Genomic DNA, 13,406 nt, shown 5'->3' with positions numbered 1-13,406 from the left:
ACACGTGGCGTCTCCTCGTTCGATGAAACAGATTAAAAAAAATGGCTGAATAGACGTTACTGTCTGTTTGACCGATTGAAAACAATTACATTAAGACAGATATCAGTTTCTAAATTTTTAACGTCGTTTCAATTGCTGTCATCATCGCGCCTGTAGTTAAGACTAAAGAAGGATAAGAATGGGAGTTGTTTATTATACACAATCAGGCACTTGCAATTCGATCCCAGTTTGCATTTCTGTTCGTAGGTCAATGGGGATTCAACCAGGCCCAGAAGACGAATGGCAAAGCACCAGCAGGAAACGTGCCACCAGAGATAAGACTAGTGACACTTACTTACTCCTCAAAGAAGTCGGTACACACGAACGACAAACAAAATATTTGCCTCGTAGCATAGCAAGAAGGTAACGCATCAGGACTCTGTGCACCCATAGCGTACAGATTTACAAGTTGCCAAAAAGAGAGAAAAATGGACCAGATACCTATTAGTTGTAGCTGGAGGCCTTACTAGTGGCTTCACCAGAAATGCACGGCGATTTAAAGTTTATCCTTCCGTTAACACAGAGGTCACTAGAGATGTAATAGGAGCTTATTTGGATACGGTTGAGCCAGGAAACCTCATGACACTGAACTCGCGTTGCGCAAAGAAACCACTATATTTTAACTAGTCTCATTACAGATGTTCTGAAAGCTCTGTGCCACAATCACAACAAGAGGACTTGGGGTCTGTAGAGGTTGCATAGAAAGTATCAAAGTCTACAGCTGATGGAATTCTAAGCATGCACTTTTACAGATACGATTGTACGACTATAAAACCCTGTTTTAGATCATACAATGCACATCCACTGGTATTTGCATCCATGGTGAATTTTTTTATGGCTGCTGTATCAAGGCCGTAGTCCAAGGTATTTACCTCATCAATGTGTCTCTGATACTCGGAAAAAGATCGATTGTTTAAGGTACCGAACAATGAAAGTAGATTCTACGGCATCAGTTGATAAAAGAGGGAGTCATTCGACAGTTTACCTAAGAAGAGAGTAACTTTCTCAGCTTCGTCAGGAGCTCGTGGTTATGTGGTTAGCGTTGTTGACTTGATCACGGGGCCCCAAATTTGATTACCAGCCGGTTCGGGGATTTTCTCCACTCGTGTGTGTGTGTGTATGTGTGTGTGTGTGTGTGTGTGTGTGTGTGTGTGTGCGTGTGTGTCTGTGTATCTGTCTGTCTGTTGTCCTCATCATCATTCCGTCATCAGCAACTCGCGAGTCGCCGAAGAACTCTCCTAAGGGGGACTTCCGCCCAAAACTGACATCCGCACATTTAAAATTTTTTTCTTAGCTGCATATTGTTATTAATAGATACCAGAAGTGAGTTCAGTCTAAGAATGAAATAGGTGTGCTTGTCAACATTGGAAACCTTACAACTGCGCATTCTATAATATCAACAGACGACATTGCGGCTAGTATCGTAGCTGTAATCCCCTTTTACCTAAACCAGCTGCAGATCAAATACGCAAGGAATCACCCGGAATACTGCTTAGCAGCAGACCACCTAGAAGCAACTTAAGGAATGGGGAGATGAAAGGTTTTCGAGATTTAAATTCTGATAAAGGACAATGATAGAGTGGTAGTGAGGAAAGAAGTTTACCACAGAAAAATTCATTACATGCTAAAACCAGGAAGAGAAAGAGAAGTTAAGAAAGAGACCACGGATTACGTCATTAGGGTGACGGACAAGGTAATATAAGCCTCTTTCGATTTCTCCCATTAACAACTGGTGTCTCATCAAATAAAAAGGTTTGTCACCAACATGGAATGGCTTACTAAAAATTGAAAAACCTGCTATTCCATTAAAATCCGATGTTAGCACTATTGACTCTCCGACTTATTGGACTGCAAAACACTTGGATACTCTGTTACAGACATGTGCAGCAAAATTTAAACTTAAACTAAAGCTCTGATCATTTCATATATACAACAATGCCTCCGACTAAGGCCTAGTTCCCATAAAACAAATCTGACGTGTTTTCAATGTTTCTGCAAACAACATATGTGATGATAGAGGAAGAATATGTGAGCAAAGTAACAAAGAAATTGAGAAATTAAATGCAACGCAAAAGAAAAAAAAATGGATTAGCAAAGAAGATGTGGAGCTGACATCGGAAATAAAACTTACGTAGTTGAACCATTGAATGCAAATGTTCGATGAAAAATGTCCAAGGACACAAGCTATAAATGGGCCTAAGATTCCAGAAAGATAATTAAGACTATCAAGGGGCAAAGGTAGAAAGCAAAAGTAGACAGCGCAAATTTGCAGAGCTGGCTTCGTAGCTTTCTCCTTCCTCACTGAATTTTTTTGTCTTTGTGCCCTGATGGTCGCGGAACCGTTTAATTTCTTCAGTGATGGGCACGTCACGATTCAATTTGAAATTCCTGGGCGATACCGAGGGAGGCAACTGGGCTCTGTGTGTTATCGCCGCCTTGGCCGAAGTACCGCTGCTTCTGTGGAAAGCCTACCACTCGATTTCTACTGGACAGCAAACCGGCAAGCCAGCGTGATCCAGGGGGCACAGACTGATATGACACTGCGGATCTCCAAGTGTTAGGTGATATTTTTATAAAGTCCGGAATGAAGCTATTGCCCTAGCTAATCGTCTGCATAAGGTTATGTTGCAGTCATGAAAACTAATTCTCATTTTGTAAGGCAGTGATGTAATATTGTACTCCGTATTTTTTATTTTAAATCTTATAAAGTTAATTTTGAATCTCAGAACGGTTTCAGTGGCATAGAATTTATTAATAGTGAATGAAGTTTATGACATCCTCAGTGTTACATATTATAATTTGTTCACATACTGAATTCTCAGTTTGGAGAAAATAAAGCCGATCAGCATATTTGCTTTAATCATCTTTTATTGAAAATCAGCTGTGAAAATGTACAACTCGCCATAACTCCTGCTCGCCTACTTACCTTCTGCCCAGAAAGGGCTGTTTAGTCCCTTACCCTCCAGGCAACCAGTCCTTCTGCCTTCTATCATCTGGTACTCCAACTTCATTGTTGTGTTTCTGGAGCCATAATTACCTCTGCTGTCGCTTTGTTTTCGTCTTGATCTTCCATCAGATAGGATATCAGGTATTTCTAGCGAGGCAAATCCTCCAAGTCCATTTAACTGCTGCAATCGTGACAACAGTCACAAATGTGATAGGTGTATCTAGAGCCGCTGCAAAACTAGAAAATTGAAGCGACGTGCGGGGAAGCCCTGCAGAGGATCAACGCATTGCAGTGATAGGCAGTTGAACATCAACACAAACAAGTGTAACCAATTGTGCATAAATAGGCAGAAAGATCGATTATGATTATACGATAGAAGATCCATCACTGAAAAACAATCACATCCGGAAAATATCTAGGAGTATGCGTACAGGGCGATTTATAGTGAAACGACCACACAAAGCCAATCGTGTATAAGGCAAATGCTAGGCTAAATTTCATTGGAAGAATCTTCAGGAAGTGTAGGCCGCCTACAAAGGAGGTAGCATATAAAACCTTAGTTCGACCAATACTGAAACATTGCTAGTCAGTACAGGATCGATACCAGATGGGACTGGCAAGGAAAATGGAGAAGACCCAAAGAAAATCAGCGTTGTAGGCTGATTTAGTAAGCTCGAGAAAGTCACCGACATTATCAGACAACTCCAGATGGGGCGCTACAACAGAGGCGTCCCGCATCACAGTGTGGTTACAATGAAAACTAAGAGAGCGTGTGCGCCTCAAGCGAAAAGACTATCAAGATAAAATTGGAGAAATTCGAGCTCCCAAGGAGGCTTAGTGACAAGCGTTCTCCTCACGGAGCTTTCGCGACCGCCCGTCTGCAACAAGAAAGGAGGGAACTGACAATAGTACGCACCCTCCACCGCACACATAATGTAGTTTTCAGGGTGCAGCAGTTTCTTTAACTCGGTTGCAGTTGCTCATAAGGAGACTTTTTTTATGTCCCAGATTGCGTTCAAAGCTATTTTTATTGGCCGGTTTCCACAGGTAAGACTGTCTGTCATCTTGGAATCTTCAAAAACTGTTTTGGTTAGACGTCATGTTCCATTATGCGTTCGTTACTCATGCCACTGTGCAGATATACTGTATAAAATATTAAAACGTGTGCCGAAAAGTCAGACACAAAACAAAGTAAAATGAAAATAATAAAAAACGCTGAAAATGCACCTGCTATTAGCTCTCGTAACGGTACCGTAATTTATAATGAAATGAAATAATAATGGTACAGACAGACCCAATAAGATAACAGTATAGGATGTCTGTATTAATTATTCTTTTACTCGCTGACGAAAGAAACGAAAAAGACCAGCGTTATTACTCACTCTTTGTTCTAGTCTCGAAGCTAACACACGCTACGGCGGCCATTACGCATTGTAAGTTGTAAATTTTAAATGATATATGATAATTTATGCTGATTGTGTATTTTTTCATTCATATGCCGAGTGACCTTCATGAAGAAATAAATATTATTTGTAAGATATTTGGCTGGCCGGAGTGGCCGAGCGGTTAAAGGCCCTACAGTCTGGAACCGCACGACCGCTACGGTCGCAGGTTCGAATCCTGCCTCGGGCATGGATGTGTGTGACGTCCTTAGGTTAGTTAGGTTTAAGTAGTTCTAAGTTCTAGGGGACTTATGACCACAGCAGTTGAGTCCCATAGTGCTCAGAGCCATTTTTTTTGTAAGATATTTAGCACGCTGTATAAACGACAAGAACGGTCGAACAATCGACCATTCTTGGCAGACATCTTGCGTAGGAAAAATTTCAATATAAATTTCATTGCGTTCCGTCATCAACGGACGCTTTAAAAGACTTGCACCATAATTATTAAGGAAAAGAAAGCGAATATACTATTTTATGTTGTGTGAAAATAAAAACTACGAACAGTCCATTAAGTTCAGATATTGGCCGCTTCTCGGCAAGACGAAGATTATTACGTTAACGCAAAGGGAAATACTTTCTTTCAGTACAAGGTTCCATTTAACTAAATTTCACGCCAGTAAAAATATCCTGCAGTAATATTTTAATGTGATAACACGAAACACAATCCCTGAGATTAGGTTTACGTTTTTTGGCAGTATGAAAGCTTCAAGTAGACTTCTGTTTAAACTAATTCTAAAAGCACTTCATGCAATCCTATATTAACAAGGCGGTGAGTCGCGCGCTGTTGAATAATCAGCGTTCAGAGAACTATTTCACGAAAGTATAGATTCGGGTCTCACATATTTTCATGATTATTTCTTGTGTCCGCTGCGCCAAATGAGTGCTCTATTCACCCTCTTGCCAGGCGTAAGTATTAGTAAAGTTCAGTGGTAAAATCTTACAATCTTTTCTTACATTAGTTGAGTACACCGTAAGTGTACTTAACCTTAACTTTAGCATTTAATTGGAGAGTGTATTGCACATTCCACACAGGTTTGTTAAAAATCAAATTACAGACAGATTAGTCACAAGTAAAAATGTGTGCAGCTAAAATTCACTATGTTGAATTCAGCATGTCTTCACATGTAGCATTCCTTTGATGGTTGTCAGTTGCTGAAATCTACAAGATTTAGTAACGGTGCACATTTCTGGCAGTGTTTACACTTACATGACGAGTGAAACACATCTTGGAACATTCAGAATCGAAATAAATATTGCGTAGTGTGCAGTTGGAACTTTTTTGAGTCATCAGTCTTCTGTCTGGTTTGATGCGGTCCGCCACGGATCTCTCTCTCTCTAATCTCAGAGTAGCACTGCCAACCTACGTTATTAATTGTTTACTGGATCTGTTCGACAATCTCTGTCTTCTTCTACAGTTTTTACCTTCTACAGCTCCTTCTAGTATCATGGACGTTACTCCCTCATGAAACAGATGTCCTATTACCCTGTCTCTTCTTATTTTGCATATGTTACCTTCTTCGCAGATTCTGCGGAGGACCTGCTCGTTCCTTACCTTATCACTCCTTCTGCTTTCTACATTCTTGTGTAGCAGGACATCTCAAAGACTTCGACTATTTTCTGTACCGGTTTTCCCACAGCCCAAGTCTCACTGCTGTGCTCCAAACGTAAGTTCTCAGAAATTTCTTCTTAGGATGAGGGAGTATGTTTGATTCTATTAGACTTCTCTTTGCCAGGATTGCCTCTTCTGCCTTTGCTAGTCTGCTTTATTATGTCCTCCTTGCTCCGTCCGGGGTGGGTTATTTTCTGCCTAGGTAAAAGAATTCCTTAACTTAGTCCCTTTTGTGAGCCCCTGTTCTGATGATAAGTTTCTCATTGTTCTCATTTCTGGCACTTCCAATTACTTTGTCTTTCTTCGATTTACTCTCAATCCACATTCTGTACTCATTAGACTATTCATTCCTTTCAACAAGTTCTGCAGTTCTTCTTCACTTTCACAGAGGGTAGCAATGTTATCAGCGAATGTTATCGTTGATATCCTTTCACCCTGAATTTTAATCCCACTCTTGAACCTTTATTTTATTTCCATCTTTGAACAGTAGGGACGGAAGATTACACACCTGTATTGCAATATTTTGAATCCGAGCACCTCGTTCATGGTCTTCGACTCTTGCTTTTCCCTCTTGGATGATGTGTATCACCCGTCTTCGACTATAGCGCACTCCTTCCTTTTCAGATTTACAAATATTTTGCAACCTTTTACATTGTCTACGTCTTTTTCCATGTCGTCAAATCCTATGAATATATCTATCTTTAGGAACAATACATCGTTAATTTTTTTTAAGTAAATGAGGATATATAGAGTGTGAAATTTAGTACACGTCATAGCTGCAGCTAACCCAGCTTGGATGACAGATACGGCTATGTCGATTCATGCTGCTCCATCTATGTGCCAGAGTTCTTCAGTCGTAGTGGCTGGCAAGTGGGAGCATGCCAATGTCGGCACCGCATAAGTAGTTGTTTTCAGTGGCTGAGATATATGTAAAAGTTGCTGACAGCGAAACAATCAAACGCCCTCTGTATCTATCTAGGACAGGGCAGCAAAGACTACATACAGTCTTGCGCTCTCTTGTTAAAAGATAACATCGGGAAGACTTCGCAGATGCAGGCTCAATTCGTTAGAAATGTAACGGCAGCTGTCCGAGTTACCGGCTGCGCGAACAAGAGGTAATCATGTCGTGTACCCAGAACCTCGTTTCATCACGCCAGTTGCTGGACCAGTATGACGATGATGAATAAAGTCTGGCAACTTTCGTTCTTCTGAGCTTACACACACGGATACATCCTTCGTAATAGTGTATACAAGATCCGTCTAAAGACGTTGTTGGGCTCAACACCGTTGGTGAACCTCTCTCTCCTGAACAGCAGGGAAAGAAACAACAGTTGTAGCTGTCCTGGCATTCTTGGTGCTCCAGCTACTCATCTTGTTGCAAACAAGCCAGTTTCCTTGCTCAAGGTAAGAGACGATTCAGCACGAGATTGCAGGCCCGAATGAATAACCCATCTCTCCTCCCGTGTATGGCCACTCAGATGCTGCCTCGTGCTATGACCCAAATATATGGTAGAACAAATAAAAGTGGCCCGGACGAGTGAATACGATTGGATGTGAATGTTGGCTTACCACCACACCGAGTGACGCTTACACCACGTGTACGCCCGCCAGTGATCCACACCGGTCCAGAGTATAGTTGGGATCCCTCAAGTATAAGGTGTATCGTAACATCGTCTTCAAGAACTACAGCAGATCATTGCGGATGAGACTGCAGAAATTCCAGCTGTCCAGTTTCGATCCACCTTTAGTAACATGCTGACCAGTGTCCAAAAGTGCCAAGAGATGAATGGTGGTCACTTTCAAGATCTGCTATGGGCAGGTTAGTACTGAATTTCCTTTCCTCTGCTGTGTTTCTTTGCATGATAGAACTCTCCGGGCCACTTATATTTGCCTCATCCTGTACACTGATTCAGATCTCACATGACAGTCACAGGGTCACAAATATTTCTGCTAGCAGAATAATTAGGCCACGGTCTTTTTGCTGTGTAATTCAGCTCCCAAGTATGACTTAATACTCGTAGTAAACTGTCTTGCCGCTTGCCGCTGTGTAACTCCGCTCCTATATGTGGCTGAATACCTTGTAAGATTCGGTATCTTCAAGCACTTGTAAGAAGTCTAAATCAAGTGATTCCAGAACCACTACAAAGAGATCTTATGTATGTGCTCAAAAATAGTGAAAACCACGGTCGTACTAGGAACTACAAGAACTACAATGTGTACTGCGAGCTTCATTGAAATCTCACAGCCTGTAGATTAACAGACAACCTCCTCCTCACCGCAACCCTGGCTCCTCATGTCCACCACTCACTCAACCCCGTTTATCTCAGTCCCTATCCCCATAACTCCTGTATTTACTTTTGTCGTGTGTACTATACAGTCTGTTTCGTGGTGTGGGTACATGGTGAAGTTGTCCAGATGTTCTCGCTTCTGGAACGGTCTAGTATGTTCTAATTCGTTTGCACTCGACAACTCTAAAATACAAAGGATTATTTATGAACACTGCAACATAAATAACGATACGTTTGACTGACATAGCTACATATCAAAGGTTGGGCACACTACAATGGGGAAAGATGTCCTGTTACAAAACTGTTCGTTACCACTAATTTTAAGAGTTTGCTTTAGTGAAAATAATGTTCTATTGAAATCAGAAAACTTTGACGTTGTGCAGTGCTCTTAAAAGAGGACTGGTTACGTTTCAGCATTTTGTATACGAATACATACGAAAACGAAGCTATCCAACATCTGTATTCTAGCCACGTTAGAAGAGTCACTAGTCACGTAATCGTGGTAGCCATGGAAGCTTTGATACCTGGCATTCTTACCGTCAGCTAAGATGATTCCGTCGTCAGTGAAGTGATATCTTAATAATCTTAGAAAATGCGGTACTCTGTAGAAAGCCATATTTTACTTCTCTTGTTCACAACGTTCGAAAATATCGTATCAGTCCTAGTGAATGGAAGGGCTAGGTCGAAGTGAATGTGAGATATTCCTTTAAAACGCATTGCCTTTATTGATATTTGAACATCAAGCAAACAAATTTCTTTCAAATTATTTTAAAGTCCCTACTACCGATTTCAAGTCCTGAAACCCAGTGAATGTTGATTACAATGATCTCTCACACACTTATAATAAGATAAAATTTTAGAACACTTAATAGTAATTGATGGCTCTGTTATAACCTTGTGACTTGGTTACCCAAGCTAGAAACACAACAGCAACAATTTAAGAGGATGCGCATTTTTAACTATGAAATGTTTTAGCTGCTCAGAATGTTGCAACACATTCAACTAACGAAATATTATCCATGCCTGGAATAACTAGTTTTGCCAGCAACACAGACATCATAACTTGTATCAATATTACCATTCAGCACAGCTCTCCACTGAATAGCCAGAGAAATTGGTACACCTGCCTAATATAGTCTAGGGCCAGCGCGAGTGCGGAGAAGTGCCGCAGCACGACGTGGCTTGGACTCTACTAAGGTCGGAAACAGTGCTGGAGGGAATCCTGCAGAGTACGAGGCGGTGGAGATCTCTTCTGATCAGCACGTTGCAAGACATCCCAGTCATGCTCAGTAATGTTCATGTCTTCGGAGTTTGATGGCCAACAGAAGTGTTTAAACTCAAAGAAAGTTCCTGGTGCCATGCTGTAGCAATTCTGCAAGCGTGGGGTGTCTCACTGTCCTGCTGGAATAGCTCAAGTCTATCAGAATGCACAATGAACATCAATGGATGCAGGTGATCAGACAGAATGCTTACATACGACTCACCTGTCAGACTCGCATCTAGACATATGAGGGATCCCATATCACTCAAACTGCACACGACCCACACCATTATAGAGCTTCCACCAGCTTGAACAGTCCTCTGCTGACATGCAGGGTCCATGGATTCATGAGTTTGTCTCCATATCCGCACAAACCCATCCTCTCGATACAATGTGAAACGTGACTCGTCCGACCAGGCAACATTTTTCCAGTTATCAACAGTCCAATGTCGGTGTTGATTGGTCCAGGCGAGGCGTAAAGCTTTGTGTCGTGCAGTCATCAAGGGTACATGAGAGGGCCTTCTGCTCCGAAAGCCCTATTTCTTTGAATGGTTCGCACTCTGACATTTGTTGATGGCGCAGCATTGAAATCTGCTGCAATTTGCGGAGGAGTTGGATTTCTGTCACGTTGAACGGTTCTCTTCAGTCGTCGTTGGTCTCGTTTTTGCAGGATCTTTTCCCGGCCGCAGCGATGTCGGAAATTTGATATTATACCGGATTCCTGATATTAGCCGTATACCTGTGAAACGTTCGTACGGGAAAACCACCTCTTCATCGCTACCTCGAAGATGCTGTGCACTATCACTAATGCGCCGATTACAACACATCACTTAAATTTTGATAACTTGCCCTTGTAGCAGCAGTAACCGAGCTAGTAACTGTGCCAGACGCTTATTGTCTTATACAGGAGTTACCGACCGCAGCGCCGCATTCTGCCTGTTTACATATTTCTATATCTGAATACGCAGGGCCGCGCGAAGTGGCCGCGCCGTTTGATGCACCATGTCACGGAATGCGCGGCCCCTCCCGCCGGAGGTTCGAGTCCTCCCTCAGGCATGGGTGTGTGTGTTGGTTGTCCTTAGCGTAAGTTAGTTTAAGTAGTGCGTAAGTCTAGGAACCGGTGACCTCAGCTGTTTGGTCCATTAGGAATTCACACACACATTTATGAATACGCAGGGCTATACCAGTTTCTTTGGCACTTCAGTGTAGTTTTCAAATGGGTTACTCCCCAGAAACTTTGGGCAGATACAACCCAGTCAAAATTTCTTGCACTAAGATTCCACTGACCTCTGTTTAATTACATTAACCAGCCATGGAGGCCGAACGGAAACATCAGCCAAGCCATTCAGCGGCTCCCAACAAATTCGGACATCTACAGTAAGACGGCAGGCTCTCTGACCTCTTCGTACTGTTACGGCACGGAATAGTAAGGAGGAGAAATTAGACAAAATTTTATTAAACCTCTCTCACATAGCCTGAAGCAAAGACTAGTCACGCCAGAGACAGAGGCGAAGCTGGAAGCGAGCCATTATGTGCTGGCAATTGAGTCAGGTCGGCGACACTTCTTCTCAGTAAGAAATAAACATTCAACAGGAAAGAGGATGGAAACCAAAGGAAGTGAGACAAGTAGATCTGTCAGCTTCTAGGGGATGTTGTCAGAGACGGTATCTATTTCAAAAGAGCAAATAGCGACGGAACGACACAGTCTATTAAATGATTATAGGAGAATAAGGAGGACACATTTGGTCATTACGAACCGAGCTTTGCATCGTAGCCTCACGCTGTCTCCCTTGCTGTCGATGGCATTCGCAGTAATACCACTCGATTCCATAATTACGAAACTGTATCGAATCTGTGTGCTATATGCTCCAGCATAGTCTATGAGCTAGCCGATGCTGTACTCAAGATGATGGCCTTCATCGGCTGAAATTCATGCTGTTCGCCACCTACTGCCTACTGATGGAGAAACTGACTGTCTTTCGACAACACCACGTAGCTCAGTGCTGCCAATACCGGACCTCAACATGGAAGCCAGCAGCAGGGCCTCTTGGGGTCCGCGTTCCTGCTGCACATTCACGCGCCTTTGGGTGCGGAAACCCACAAGGGGTAGGAAGAAAATTAACCGCTCAAATGACTACCGTACCAGGTATATCGCCCGTGGATCATCAAGGATCATCACAGAGTTCGGTGTGGGTCTGAGTACAATCCGCATCCGGCGCAAGAACCGTTTCGCGCTGGGCAGCCCACACCCGCCCACCGGCAGCCGCCGTGCCGCCTTTGTCGCTGACACCTCCTGGGAGGCGCAAACACTGCGCTGACTCGATGACCATCAGCTAGAATCCAACTGGCAGCTGAATTAGCAACAGCCGAGGCTGCTGCAGAACAACGACGACATGTAAACATTGTGAATAAATAACTGAATCCTAATAATGTCTTACTGGCGTCATTGGCACTTCACAGTTTCCCAACAGCTATCCCGACTTCAAGCAGAGGTCTCTTCACTCATCTCTCCCATAATACATTTATTAAGGTCCCTAAACAAGACTATCTTGCATTTCTAAAATCTGAATTTGCATACATGCAAATTAATGTCATTTCGATACCCTATCATACTGCCATGCAAAGTAGATAATCGAATGTCATATAGTGACTTGCACGTTATCGGCATTAGGATGCATACATATCCAGTTCCGTTCATTCACGTTCGAGTGACAACTTTTGGGCTCTGAGGAGGCCAACTGCTCACAATGGCAGCGAACGGTCAGTCGCTGGAAATGACGGACGGAGTCTCGTCCGGCTCATGGTTGGGGGCTTTCTGTTTTGATGACGGGCCTCAGGTCCGAGAGCGACGGACGCACGCTACTTTTACAGTGGCTGGGGAACTTTTCTCTAGAAAGCATCATGTTTTGGCCAGGAATGGACCAGCCCGCCTCACGGTTCTGCTACTGTTTGGGACGTTTTGGAGAAATTGTGGCCGCACACAGCATAGCTGACAGAATGGCGCCATGCGTAGCACCGTTGGCGCCTGTCGCTAGAAATCTACTTGCTGGAGGAGGCTGTGACAGCCTGCTTGACCATCACATCAGCACATGTTTGCAGTCAGCATCGAGAATTGGCGGGAAGGAATAGTATTGGCGCCTAGATTGACAGAGTATGGACCAATTTGCTGCAAGGCTACAAGGCTACAATTGGCGAAAACTTCGTTTATCGGAGACGACTGGCCGAGTTCTGGCATTGCAGAGCGGTAGCTCTACGGGCGCGGGGCGCAAGGAAATTTTGAGGTGATTGGTTCCTGACTACCGGAGGAGTAGGTCGCGTATTTTTCGGTCCTTGCTGCAGACCGGTTTCATTCGTAGTTTTACTTGTCCGGGCACCCGGACACATACCTAGAGTTTTTTTCGCGCTAGCGCTTTTATCGGTCCCCAAGGAGGAGCCCATCTCCATGTAGCGACCACGGGTAGCAGCCGTCATCAGCACACCACCTTGCAACGTAGTGTCGGTAATATACGAAGCTCAGGTTGATTTTTCAGAATTTGAATTGAGGTTTCTCAGCGGTTTCATCCATAGAACCAAATTGCCTCCTAAGGTGATATCGTGGAGCTGCGTCGATTACCCACTTGTCTGTCGGTCTCTTAGGTCCACCTTCTCGTAGTAAAAAGCTCGCTAGATTCCACGCGCTATCGTTTATAATAGTTTCTTGCCAACACCGCTATCAGATGAGGACTATTTACGTGGTTGGTTTACGGTAGCATGCACGACTGTTCCTTGCACAAATTCATGATCAATTTTGTGTTCCATTTCAAGGAAATAAATGTATTTA

This window comes from Schistocerca americana, chromosome 8, assembly GCF_021461395.2.
Source record: "Schistocerca americana isolate TAMUIC-IGC-003095 chromosome 8, iqSchAmer2.1, whole genome shotgun sequence".
NCBI lineage: Eukaryota > Metazoa > Arthropoda > Insecta > Orthoptera > Acrididae > Schistocerca > Schistocerca americana.
The sequence above is the reverse complement of the archived record's forward strand: the minus strand, read 5'-3'. Positions refer to the sequence as shown.